This window comes from Spermophilus citellus (genome assembly GCF_964194105.1).
Source record: "Spermophilus citellus genome assembly, contig: SCAFFOLD_130, whole genome shotgun sequence".
NCBI lineage: Eukaryota > Metazoa > Chordata > Mammalia > Rodentia > Sciuridae > Spermophilus > Spermophilus citellus.
The window spans coordinates 103,034-118,077 of NW_027672818.1; the positions used below are offsets into that span (position 1 = coordinate 103,034).

The 15,044-nt window shown below is 32.5% G+C and overlaps 1 pseudogene across 1 annotated transcript; it reads right to left on the reverse strand.

Moving 5' to 3' along the window:
* Positions 1 to 12,570: 12,570 nt before the first annotated feature.
* Positions 12,571 to 13,762, reverse strand: LOC308640568 (N-acetyllactosaminide beta-1,3-N-acetylglucosaminyltransferase 2-like; annotated as a pseudogene). Its single transcript has one exon. The product of its transcript is annotated as an N-acetyllactosaminide beta-1,3-N-acetylglucosaminyltransferase 2-like (transcript).
* Between the last annotated feature and the right edge of the window lie 1,282 nt (positions 13,763 to 15,044).

The window sequence follows — 15,044 nt, forward strand, 5'->3', positions numbered from 1 at the left end:
AGGAAAAAAAAAAAACAACTTGAGCATTTCAAACATATCTTCAAGTATAAAATTGTTACATATTATCTTTCAATCTTTTAAAATCTGGCAGGCAGAAAAATGCACCTTCCTAAAAGTCCACACCCTAAATGTTGAATCTAATGATAGGTTAAATGGCAAAATGGGGCTTTGAAAATATGATTAATTTGAGGAGATTTTTCTAGCTTATATTGCTAGTGAATGTATTTACAAGGGACATCATAAGAAAGCAGGAGAGATATTATGATGAACTAGAGATTGCAGTGGTCTAGGGTCATAAGTTAAAAAATACAGACAGCCTGTAGAAAAAGGTAAAAAGCAGATTCACCCTAGAGGTCCTAGGAGAAAGACAGCCAGCTACCCACTTAGAGTACTGCCTTCAGGTCTATAATATAACACTTTTGTGTTGTTTTATAATAGTGCATTGTGGTCATTTGTTATAGCAGCAATAAGAAACTAATACTGAAAGAGATAAGCAGAATGTATAGAAGTACAGACACACACTTAGATGCACACATACTTCTTACACTCGAGAGCATAAAAATACCTTTAAAACCGAGTCTGTTACTATGGTGAGACTATCTTATAACCTTAGAAAATTTTGAGCAAATGATAGGCTCTATACTATATTTTGTTTATTTTTTGTTTGAAATTTTTAATTACGTTTTGATACCTTTCCTCAGAGGAAAAGTATTGTTATCTGGTAATGTGCGTGTAGTCTCACATTGAGACGTGAGACACACAAACACGTGTGCCTCTCTATTAAAGGGGAAAATGGAATTTCCCTTTCTTAGACCTCTCTGTGCTCACTTTGCAGGAGTAACAATGCTCAAGTCCAAATTCTATGCTTTTCTTTTCAGGTTGAGTATTTTGTCAATACTCAACCTGAAAAGAAAAGCATAGACATAACACTGCTCATTTCAACAGTGATGGAGTTTTCTAATGAAATGGATTTTTAGTTGTCATTTGAGTATACATTGAGATTATTCTATGCAAAGAATCCAGGTACATGTAACAGACACATAAAATTTGAAGTTTAAAAATAAAGATCATTTTTTTCTGTTAAAGTTGCTATTTATAGCATTTCTATTTTAAATGTATTTAACATACTGTCTATTAATTTCTTTCGAATGCCTAAATGAAAGTGGAGAAGAGTACACAGAACTCAATGTTTCCTTTTTTTTTCACTTATTTCCACATTTGAAACATTAAAGTTCTTAAGACTCTCCAAAAAAAAAAGAGGCTAATTGAGGCTAGGGGATAGATAATTCAAGGAATAGGGACAAGGAAATAAGTCAGGGAGACTGAGCTTTACTGAATGTCAGATGAGCACACAAAGAAGGGCCTGAATCATGAGTGGAAGTTTAAAGGTGTGTGTAAAGAACTTGGGAAATTTGTTTTCTTACATGTTTTCAGTCATTGCCATTTGACCTGCTTGTTGCTGATGCTTTGATACAGGGCTTATTTTCACACTGAAGTGTCATTTCATAAATTAAATCATTTTCTTTTCTTTTTTTTAACTTTTCTGAGTCAAAGTACTGCATCTACATCTCATTATTCAGCTGAGTGTTTGTTGCACGTGATGATTCTCCTTGTCTACTGAACTTCTTAGAAGAATTTCCTGTATTCATCACTGTTGCTTTCTTATCTACTCTTTCCCTGCTATTGTAAAATTAGTCTTGAAAAGACAACTTTTTTTTCCAGATCATATCCTGACTCTTCTCACTTCAGCATCCAACTAGATGATGATGTTTTTCTCAAGGTTGATTTCTTGGACATTTTTTCATGTTTATACCACCAACTTGGACAAATTTGTGTCTCTACATGTCTATTCAAGTCCTAAACTATATCTCCCTTCTATATCCCAAGCAAGGGTCTCCAAAAGTTTAACTGACAATCCCCTTGAGACTTGAAAAAAATGATGAAGGTTAATCTTATTTAACTCCAGGAAATAAAAACTCTTGTATTATATTTCTTATTTTGTTTGGCTTTCCTATTTAGCCAATTTACCATGGTAAAGGAATTATCTAAGATTTTCCTCTCTCCAAATGTCTCAAAAATTAAACTAGCCATGAAACTATATAGTTTTAATATTAATTCTTTGTTCTCAATTTACTTTTACATTGACAAAGTTCAGTGTATCATTTAAATTTTTTTTGTTGTTGTTGCCCTTGAGTTCTCTTTCCCAAGTTTGGTTCTTTGTACCTTTATCATATGATCTTTCCTTTTTTAACCCCTACCTATCTTTACATTTATTTTTGTTTCAAGACAGACTGTAAGGAATCCCTTAGTTGATCACCCTACAAAAACCAGACTACAGTCTGTCATAATAATTCGTATCCCTCTCTTCTTTATTTGAGTTCTTTATGACACTTAATTAATAATCACTATGCCTTCTAGTTAATATATTTTGAATGTATATTTTGTATAAGAGAATAGTAACATAAAACTAAAAACTGAAAGTAAGTTTTAAATTTTAAAGGAGTGTGAATATAAACTAAGCATTCAAACTTTATCTTAAAGATTATAGAATGTTTCTTATTGGTGTTGGACATGACAATGAGATGTTTGAGGATGCCTTTCAAAATATTCTGCTTAATAGAAGGGTTTGTTTAAACTGGAAAATCCAAATATCTTACAACATTCAGAAAAAATACTTAGGAGACACTTATTGAAATCCATATCAATGTTTTAAAGTCACAAAGTAATGAATTGGACATGTCCTGTTTCATAAACAAGATGAATCTGGACAAAGCATATGAAGTAATTGGCTTATGATACTGAACAAAAGGCGATGCAGTATCTGTATATATACAATGGAATTTTAGACAGCCATAGGAAAAAAGAATTATTTCATTTGCAGGAAAATGTATGGTACTGGACAGCATTTTGTTTAGAGAAATAATTCAGACAGAAAAACATGTATCCTATGGTCTCTCTTGTTTGTGGAAGCTAGAGTAATAAAAAAGTTGGAGATGGGATCTCATAAACACAGAAAGGAGACCACCATATGGTAGAAAAAAGGGACTCTAGGAGAATGGGGAGGAGTGGGCAAGGAGAGGTACTGGGGAGTGAAATTGACCAAATTGTGTTACATGCATATATGACTATGACATAATCAAATGGTATATTCTGTATAATTAATGTGCACCAATAAAATTTTATAAAGATATCATGAAGCTGAAATTTTTTCAAAAGAAAGGAAGCACAAATAAAAATTTCTATAAAGCCCTCCATTTTTTGCCTAGAAATGTTTGACAGACCGTTGTATAAGAGGTGGAACCCAAATACAATCACTAGAACAAGATACAAGATGAATTAGAGCTTGGATTTCATGTCTACTGTTGGTTTGGAGTCTGTGTGGCCAAATAACAGAGAGTAGGGAGTTACAGAGACACATTTGATTTCCTGCGAGTCTTTTGTCACATTCTAAGCTCAGCATGTGCTGGCAAAAAAAAAGTGAATTAAAAATATAGTAAGGAAAAAATGTGTTTAGGTTAATAACCTTACCTACCAAACATCATAGCTCAGTGACATAGTATGTTAACAAATATCTATTATTAAACCTGGTAATAATATGGCACTTGCTGACATGGCCCAGCATTGCAAGAGAGTATTATACCACACATCACCAACCTGAGAAAAAATGATCAAAATTCAAAAATCAAACTATGATTTCTATTGAATGTCTAGAGCCTGTCACTATTCTAATGCAGAGAATTCATAAGTACCATTATAATTTAGGGGCTATGTGTATGTTCAAGCATTCAAAGTAAAAGTTTTATATACTAAGTGAACACTTGAGCTAACTCAATAAATAAATGGAAACTAAAAGAGATTTAATTATAGTTCCTATAACTAATCTGTAATAAAATATTCACTGGGCCAACTTACAAAAGATTAGATAGGAATAAAATGCTACCAAAAATAAAATCAAGAACAGAAATTATTCAAATTTGAATAAAGAAGAAAAAATGATTTAAATAAAATAAAATGTCCCAATGTCCTATGAGACAATATAAAAATATCTCAAAATAAAGAAAGAAAGAAAAAAGAGAGGGAAGTTGTAGCCCAAATAACACATAAGTAAATCATTTTTCATATTAATTATATGGAAAAATAGTATCTTAGAGATTAAAATTTACCCTGACCAAAATAAACAAAAGCATGCCTATGCACTCCATAGTTAATTTGGGGGATGCTAAAAGGTAACTATAAAATACTATAAGTAATCAAAATTGCTATAAGAATGTCTGCTTTTTCTCCTTAGAAGAAATCAAAACACATGTAAAGTTTGGAAGAGAAGAAAAGAAAAAGCAATCAACTTAAAATGCAAAGCCAGTAAGTATCCTTCAAAAATGATGCTAAAATACGAATATTTTAGCTAAATAAAGTTGGCATAATTCACCAGAGGCAGGTTTACCTTACCACAAACATTAAGAAAAAATTTCCACTAGTGAAATCAAACACCAGAAACAGGAAATATGTGAGTAAATATTAAAATTTTCTATTAAAAATGCTTTTAAAAGAGGTGACTCTTTAAAGAAAAAAAAAATGACAACACGTTGTCAGATTACAAGACAGAGAAAAGCAAAGTGGATATCAATAAGGAACAAAAAATAACAACATAAATGGAAGGATTTTGCTAAAAATTCTTACATAAAGAATAAAAATATTAAATCAAAATAGATTGACAAAGATGCATATTCTAATTCATGATATGATCAAGAAAGATAAATAAACAAATATGTATAATAATACACAGATACAAGAAAAGTTAACATGTAACTGGAAAGAAATGTAATAAAAGATAAAATTTAGTTGATTCAAAAGGAAGGGGGAAAAAAGGAAGATAAAAACAGATAGGCCAAATAGCATAAAACAAAGCAATACACTTATTCACAGCTACTTCAAATACGGTATTAATGAAAAAGGACAAATATTTCAATTAAAATCAAATATTCTCAAACCATATAATTTGTTCATTCATTCATTCATTTATTCAGTTTTTAAAATATTTTTTAGTTGTTGATAGACCTTTATTTTATTTATTTTTATGTGGTGATGAGAATTGAATCCAGTGCCTCACACATGCTAGGAAAGTGCACTACCACTGAGTCACAGCCCCAGCCCCATTCATTCAGTTTTGATACTTGTTCTAAATTCATTTACTTTAACACATTAAATTATTTGTAACTGTGGTTCTTTGATAAATTTGCTATTTTTGTTAGTGCCTTATAATTACACATACTAGTGAAATTATAGTAATTATATATTTGTAGTTGTACACAATATAACAATGTTATAATTCGGGATGTAGTCCAGTGGTAGGATACTTACCTAGACCATGTTATTTATGAGAAGATAAACTTACGAAGATTGATTCTCTCTGTAGCAAAAAGCAATGTATGAGTATAACATTTTTTTATGATAAGAAACATATAGAATCACACATTTAGATGCTAGAATCTCACAGATTTTAAGGATAAAGAATAAAGGGATTTTTCTAATGCTGACCTTTCTTCCCTGATCATATAGCAGTAGAAAATTCCCCGAATCCTAATCCTGTTTCCTCAAATTCCTATCCTTGTTAAGGGAAATATATCAACAAGTACAATCCTACTCCAGGGCTACAAACAATGTCTGCCTTCCAACTGATTCTGTGAGCCTTGTTAAAATGCCCTTTCAAAATAAAGATCAGATTAGTTAAAATCTAAGTGTGAATAATCATACCAAGAGAAATCTTCAGTGGTGGTATTAAACAGAAATAGACATTAAGAGAAAGATTATCACCAGAGAAAAAGAATGAATGTAATAATCAAAGAAATTTCAACTGATCAAAGATCCATTAGAATATTAATGTGTGGGTTTCCAGTAACATTGTCAATTCACAAGAAAGTATGACATATTGATATATTCAAAGATTGCAGCATTTAATCATGAAATTACAGTGTGGAAACAGAAATAGTATTTGAACCTGATAATCATGGGCTGGTTATGTCATTTGGTATACTAATTTAGAGTATAAGTAAAACTATGCCAGAAGAACATGACTTTCAGTACTTGTGACAGGATTTATAAAAGTTAGCTTTGACTTTCAGGTGCTGAGAAATGGTAGTTCTAGTGGTATGCGATGTCTCCAGAATCACTTGTCATGAATTATAACTTGGTGCCTAGGATGTCTCAATATTCTACATTGCTTTATAGTAGCATATTATTGATGAATGTGTGTGTGTGTGTGTGTGTGTGTGTGTGTGTGTGTGTGTGTATGTGTGTGTGGGGGGGGGGGCGGAGAGAGAGAGATAGATAGAGATGATCCTATTCCCTAAATATATACATTTAAATGAAGTGCTATTAGTAAAAAAATGTTTGTAATATTATCACAATGGAAACAACAGTTGTTTATCTCTTTGTTTTCCATTCCCATGGTAAAAAGAATATTGGGCAGTAATACAGTATTGATGCCCTAATTAAAGCGTATGTTTAATCAATTAATTTGCCCATATTCAGAACATGATTTTGCTATTTTCTCTAGCTTATTATCACTGTTGAACTAATTATATCTAAAAATTGCAAGCCTAACATCTTTATTGATCTCTATAATTAGTGCTAAAATTACATTATAGAAAATCTTTCAAAAGTTTGGGTGCATCATGCATAAACAACTATTTTTGTTCATTGTCACTTTAGACAATTAACTTTGTGGTCCCTGTGGTATTACCCACAGCATAAAAATCACACAAGATAATTTGTTACCTGTTTAAAAATGAGCATTTTCAATGAAAGGTAGTGACAAAAAAATAAGATTTAAGTAGTTCCAGTGGAAATAAATGTTTATCAAGAAATTTAACAGTAGTGTGGGTAGTAAATTATGTAACAAATCTAGGTCTGCAGTGTTGGAGGAACAACGATAATCACCATTTAATATTTTTCTTTCAGTTTTTGATAAAGAATCATAGCATGTCCAACATATATGCCCTCAAGTAATTAAAAAGACAATAATGTACAGTGACAATTAAAACACCATAAAGTGCAACCTTCTATACAAACAAATGCCAGTGTATTATTAGGGAGTTTTGTAAAGAGTATAAAGGTCCATGGATCATTATCACAAATGCCAGTCTAGGTTGAGTCAACATGTAAATTAGATTGTGAATCTCTGCAGGACGCTTAGTGCACTGATGCCCATCACAGGCTTAAATATTAAAGAAGTATAAATAGAAACTGATGAGCCTCACTTATTACTGGAAGTAATTTCAAGCCTTTTGCAAAAATAAGATAAAATTTCATTTGAGGAACTTATCAGGCAGCTAAGCATAGTTAAAACTCATCTGCCTGCTCAATCATAGAAATGGTAATAGGTTCTGTAATTTGCTCTAAGAAGAATTTTCGCTCAATTCAAATGTTTCCAGATAGTTCCAAAGGCTCTAATGAGAATAAACTCTGTCTTGTATAAGTTAACTTTCTATATATTTTGTAGTCCCTACCTGTAATTTTAGAGGCCAAATCATCAACTGGGGATTTTTCATATAGTTAGACATCCATGGCTAGAGAAGCTGGCTATTTACTTGAAGTTATTTCCTCAGATAAATGGGACTCCTTAAAAATTGTTTAAATTAGTGAGAAAAAAAACACTGGGAAGTTGGGGCGTAGTGATTATGTTATGCTGAATAAAAAAAAAAAACATTTATTTAAAGGACCTTCTTACAAATAATCTGATAATTTTAATTGTACAATAGAAAAATGAAAATGAAAGGAATATTTACCTTATGAGTTGAAGAATGTCATGGTCGGGAGTCCTTTGGCCTCTTTTTAAAATGACAGAACTCATTTCTAGTGGCTTTTTTACTGAAAAGAAATTATTTTAAATATATTAAGAAATATTTGAGGGCTGGGGATGTGGCTCAAGCGGTAGCGCGCTCGCCTGGCATGCGTGCGGCCCGGGTTCGATCCTCAGCACCACATACCAACAAAGATGTTGTGTCCGCCGAGAACTAAAAATAAATAAATAAATAAATATTCTCTCTCTCTCTCTCTCTCTCTCTCTCTCTCTCTCTCTCTCTCTTCTCACTCTCTCTTTAAAAAAAAAAGAAATATTTGATGTTATAAAAAATGAAAAATTGCTATTTGGTGGTCAGCCATTAACGAAAACAAGTTTAACAAGTCAAATTTGCCCCCTTGATTAACAAATAAGACATATTTAGCAATCAACAAATGTAGTGTTACTCTTTTCAATTATTATTTGCTTCTTGGATGTTTTAAGGTAAAATCTCAGGGAATTTATGTAGTGTTTTGTTACCAATTATGTATTAGTCACATTTGTACATTTCTATGTGAAAGTAAGAAAGGACTTGTAATTATCTTCAAAGTAAATTAACCTCTTTCCAGGAACTCTGCATTATAAGAAAACTAAATAGGAGAGCCGGAAGTCTGCATTGATTATTTTTCACAGGCTAATAAAAAAGAAAGGAAAAGGAAAATAAATTTTAACTAATTGAACAGAACAAGAAAGAAAACTACATAGAGAAAGCAAATGCATTCTGGTAATTGTGCACTTTGGCATATCATTGATAACCTCCTTTGGTGCACACTCTGAAGAGGAAATTGGATGGCATTTAATTCTCTCAATTTCTCCTAAGTCACATATTTAAAATAGCCAGCTATTGACTTAGTTTTGCTTTACTCTCCAAAGTCATTGGGCTCATCAGTGATTTATAGTAATGTGCCTCAGACAATTATTTTTACTTCAATTCTTTTCCTTAGGTTGTTCTTTTTGAGAATAATGAGCAAACAAATAAAACAATATTACCTTTATGAAACAAAATATATTTTAGATGCTTTAGCATTTATTTTCATAATAAATTTGAAAGTTATTGAAACTCTTACACATAAATATAATCCAAATACTAATTGCAAAAAATAAGTTGTCAGGGCTGGGGATGTGGCTCAAGCGGTAGCATGCTTGCCTGGCATGCGTGCGGCCCGAGTTCAATCCTCAGTACCACATACAAACAAAGATGTGTGTCTGCCAATAACTAAAAATAAATATTAAAAATTCTCTCTTTTTTTAAGAAAAAAACAAGTTGTCAGTGTTAAATATTTTAAATTTTTCCTCTTTATATTTCTTCTATTTCTATTTCTGTCTTTCCTCATTTCTTTTTCCTTCTACATTTTTCCTTTTATCCTTCTTTCTTATTGCAATTGACCAAATAGATATAATTGTTTATTGAGTAATCTCTTTATTCTAAATAGTTAAATTTAGTTTAACCACAGACTGAATTCAATATGTATTCTAAAGATCCTAATTTTATTTTATTTGTGGATCAAGATCATATTTTTTTAAAAAAAAGATTCACAGTATTTGAGAAAAAAAATATAGGAAAAAACTGATGTGCAAGAATACTATTGATTTTAAATATATAAAAATAATTTATAGCACTATTAATTTAAAAACTGATGATTTGTTAGTGTACTTTAATGTTGTGACCCTAACGATAAGCAAATATCTAATTATTCTAATTGTTTGAGATTTGTGACCAAATATTGAAAAAATTAAAATTCAAATTACCTGTATTGCCTTGTCAGATACTACAAGTATGTAAAATAGTTTCCATGCCTTTGTTTCATTTAGTGTTATACATACTAAGAAAATATTATTCTCACTGTAGTCATATATTCTTTCTTAAATAAACCATGCTACTTTGTAGAATAGAACAAAAGTGTACAAGATTTACTTTTCATTAAAATTGTGAATATATTAAAATAAATATTATTTGGTACTTTGGAAATCTAAAATTCCAACTGTAATGAAGTACAGATATGTCAAGATATTAAAAAGTTTGTTGTTGTTGTTTTCAGAGGTGGGTGCACAAATGGTGCATACATTATTGTATTTAAATAGCCATGGTGTAAAACTTACTTTATATCTGGAAATAACATGTACAACTCATGCATGTGGTTCACAAATAACCATATTCCTCAGAATGCCTAAAATACACCATCCCAAAATAAATAAATTTTTGCATCTGACAAAATTCCCTCACTATAGCCATTCAGTTATTTACTCTGCCACAAGAAACCTTGATAAAATTGTTATTTTACAATTGTAATATTTAAATATTTAAGGTTTATGCTTCAAAATTTTGATTATGTATAGCAAAGTTTTTTGTGACATGTATTAATGTACACTAATTCAGATGTTATATGTATATATACAAAAAAGTAAAATTTATTGCCAAGATAGCTAAAACTGATTCCATGTGAAATTCATACTGAAATTATTTAAAGCCTTTTCAAATTAATCATCACTTTTTTTTCAAAGTACTATTGAATATTACAGTCTTCATTATGATCAATGGTAATTTGCTGATCCCTACAATCTGTCAGTTTATGCACTTTGGCAATGGCTGTCACAGGATAGTAGAACCACTGAGCACTCACAAGATGGCAGTAGTGCAACATTAATGTGAATAATGACAGTAATTTAAAAAGAAAACAAGAATGTTTACTACATATAGTCAAAGTATCTTTAAATAATAAACATGGGACCCAGACCAAATATAGGAAATAATTATAAAATCAGATTAATTGTATACAAATATATTAAGCCTATAGGAAGGATCTTCAATGAAATAATTCCTTCTTGTAAATTTTATTTTCTACTGAATTTTTCCCATGCAGTGATACAAAAAAGGGTACTCTGATCTTTTACCTTTCCATGCAAACATGTTGAAAGAAAGTAAAATCATGTATATACTTTCACAAATTTATTTTTTAATTACAACACAAATATTAAATTTTGTATAGAACAAAATCAAACAAAAATATTTTGAAATTTTTACAGAAGATAGGAATATGTAAAACCACACAATAAAGTTATTAGTGTAAGAAAGACACATATAAAAATTTTGGCTTCCTAATCTTAAGCATGTTGCCTAAATGCTCTAAGTTGAGAGAATAGTATCTATTTTTAAGGATAACTTTGAGAAATATTTAACACCTAGAAGTTATTGTTGACATTGCCATTAATTTTTTTATTTGTTGTGTTTAGGTATACATGATAGATACACATGAAAAGACAATGTATTTTGACATATTATACACACATGGAGTGCTGCCTATTCCAATTAGGATCCCATTCTTTTGGTTGTACATGATGTGAAGTTAAACTGGTTGTGTATTTATATATAAGCATAGGAAATTTTGTCCAATTCATTCTGCTTTCTTTTCTTTTTTTTTAAATAGGGTGACTTTATTTCCACTTTTTTTACAGTCCCTAGTATTGCATATAATAAGAATTCTTATCTCTAAAAACACAAAAATATTTCAAGAAAGTATGTTATAAATAGTACATATAAGCAATAGTTTGGCAGAATTTTAAACTCTAGTAGTTCATACTCCACCCAAAAACCCAAATTTTAAAATTCAAAAATAACCATTAGCTTTATTTAACATATGTTTTACCTTAACATTTAAAATATCATGCTCTAGTTAAATATATCACCAACAATACTGTATACAAATAAAATATTACACAAAATATATTTAAGAAAATGTTTTGGTCTTTGATCTGAACAATAAATAAAAACACAGGCACTTCTACACTGATAAAGGGAAGTAATTGCTACTCAGAATAATAATTTTGCATAAGCAGCATGTGAAAATATGGCAAGAATAGAATCCTGGAGTTTCAAACTGACAGACCAGGCAAGAAAAAGCCTACAACTTAAAACCTTTCACTTCCAAGTTCAAAAGTCACTATGCTTTCCTGATCCACAGTGAAAATTCATAAACCCATATGGTTGTCACGGGCAATCCAATTTCCAGTTTGCCATTATGAAACCATAACCATTATATTCAACAATACTAAAATCAGATCATTATTATGATCCCACCTAGAAAACCAAACACAAGAGAAATTAAACTCACTCTCTCCTATGACCATGAGACCACAAGAAGATAAACTGAATATGTCACATATGATTCTCATTTTGCAAAATTAACTGATTAAATTAACACAGGAAAATACTGTGGGGTGGCAGAAAATTTTGACTGAAGTACATTTTCTAGATAATTTTAAAAATTCACCCAAATTTCATGAAAATAAATATAATTCCATTTCACAAAACCACTGAGTCATGAATAATAAAGTTGTGGTAGCCATTAGGTTCCTAAACACCCAAATTATGGATAAATCCATCATGATAATGGAAGTAGGAATAAATATAGCAGAACAATTAAAAATAACTTACAATAATCACATTCTAGGAACTTACGATTTCAGATGAGAAGGGAGGATAAATTTAAATAATGACCACTATCCAGTAGGAAAGTTGAGAACCAATCATCCTGCCATATTTTCCATTAAAATTATCATCATCTGCTTTCCCTAGTCACAAAAGTGCCAAACTAAAGCATTTGGAGTGCCTCATATGGACACTACCTTTAAAGGTAATTCTGATGGTTTAACACAGAAATTACCCTAATGTGAGAAAACAACATGGGAACTATGGAAGATATGTCTTTCTATATAAAATTTAGCCTGTATATATTTTAGCACTTTAAATGAGCACTTTGCAACTGAGACCAAATATCAATTATCTCTTGAGGTTTTCTACTATGTACTATCATCAGATCTACATAAGAGCAGATGTTATTCTTGTTTTTCTCCTCAATATAAAATGTCCTGAAGCCTTTGTGTTTCTCTGGAACGAGGTCAAGTTTCTGAAGGCACATTCCAGTATAAACATCATCAATGGGGTAGAGATGGACCTGGTCAGTTATGTTGTACAGCCTCAGGGCCAGGTGGCCAGAATAGAGGAATCCCCTTCCCCCTGCATAAGGAGGGCAGACCCCAGAGAAAACCACCTCTGGGAAGTAGTACTTCAGGTTCTTGTTTCGATGAGGGCCAGCATTGTGGATCACATCACCTATAAACAAATCTTTGGCTTTGTGCTTGGGAAAGCTATTCAAGTAATTCAGAATGTGATGAGTATTCACAAAAACATCATCGTCATCACCCTTAAAGACAAACTCAGTGTCTGGGCAGGAAGTGCTCACCCACCTGAGAAATAGCACTTCCTTTAGAGACAGGTTGAAAAAAGTGTCTCTATAGTTCCACATAAGAATGTCTTGGTGCTTCTCACTCTGAAATTTCAGCATGTCAGAAATTTGTCCTCTGGGGGAGTCTGGCCCAGCAAGAAGACTTGCACCACTGTCTGGTTCCCCTGGTTGGTTTCTTTGCCGCAGGACTCCAGAATTGCTCTCCTTCTGGCGAAATGTTGAGTGAGGGACTTAATTGCCAGCAATAAGAAGGGCTTCTTTGCACATTTATTCGGTTGATCTATAACCAGTGAATAATTTCGACATCTCAAGTACAGGAGAAAGTCTTTAAATCTGTCTGGCAAATTATTAAAATGTGTCACGACTGACATGACCCTCAGGTCAGGTTCACAATAATTCAGATGACTTATATTTGACGACCCATATACATCCCCTGTCTGGTTGGCCAACATGCTCAAAATGGGAATTGTACCGCTTGTTCAGCTTTTCTTGTTCTCTGTTCCAGTACACCTGGGGAGGTAAGCTATATATCTTCCAGAACTTTTCTTTGGGTATTATTACTTCGCCCTTTCCATTTTTTTTCTTGACTGCTGCTTTTGGAGACTTCCACAATCAAATAAATGAAGGTATTTGCCATCATCAGGATACCCAACAACTTTATTCTTCGACATCCAACGCTCATTTCTTATATCTGAGGTTGCTGGCTTTCCTCTGGGGTTTTTCCCAACAGCTCAGTGGTCCACTCTGGCACAGGCCCAGGTGAGGGAATTGCTGTCCACTTTTCCCAAATTCTAGCTCTATTATGGCAACAGGGGTGTGTATTTGAGATGAGTGACTTGACTGAGACTTGGCATCAACTCTCCAGCTCAGGCCCCGAAGTCCATTGTCCCAATGGCTCTGGTTCATGAGGCTCTCTTGAATCTTTGTTTTGTTGCTCTTCCAGAATTTGGAAATAACAGCATCCTGGTCAGATGTTATTCCACCTTGGTTTTTGGTTTGAGCAGTCAATAATGCCTCCAGCTGGTTGAAATCCATATCTGCAGATGCAATCGACTTAAGAATCCCCCTCAACTTTGCCAAAAAGGGATGGAATTCCCCAGCTGACACCTCCAGATGCAGCTGGCTCTTTAACAGCTCCTCCATGATGTCCCGGTGCTCCATGGAAAGCATCCTGGGCCAGGCCACTCAGCAGCTGGCTCAGAGATTTGCATCCCTCAAGCTGGCCCGCCATGGTCTGTCTGCTTTACTTTTTATTCTCATCCCTTCTCCCTTCCTTTCATACCCCTTTGTCTAATCCAATCAATCACTTTACTTCCTCTCTCTACCCTCCCTTTTTATGGATTAGCTTCCACATATCAGAGAGAACATTCAGCCTTTGGTTTTGGGGGACTGGCTCATTAATATGATATTCTCCAGTTCCACCCAATTTCAAGCAAATGCCATAAACTTATTTCTAATATTCCATTAGTTATATATGCTACATTTTCTTTATCCATTCATCTATTGAAGAACACCCAGGTTGGTTCCATAGCTTAGCTACTCTGAATTGAGCCATGATAAACTTTGATGTGGCTGCATCACTGTAGTATGCTGATTTTAAGTCCTTTGGGTATAAAATGAAGAGTGGTATAAGTGGGTCAAATGGTGTTTCAATTCCAAGTTTTCTGAGGACTTTCTATATTGCTTTCCATAATGTTTGCATCAATTTCCAGTTCCACTAGCAATGTATGAGTGAATAATTTTCCCCACATCCTCACCAGCATTTATTGGTACTTGTATTCTTGACAATTGCCATTCTGACTGGAGTGAGGTAGAATCTCAGTGTAGTTTTAATTTGCATTTCTCTAATTGCTAGAAATGTTGAACACTTTTTGTATATTTGTTGACTATTCATAGTTGTTTCTCTGTGAATTGCCTCTTTAGTTCCTTTGCCAATTTATAGACTGAGTTATTTGTTCTTTTGG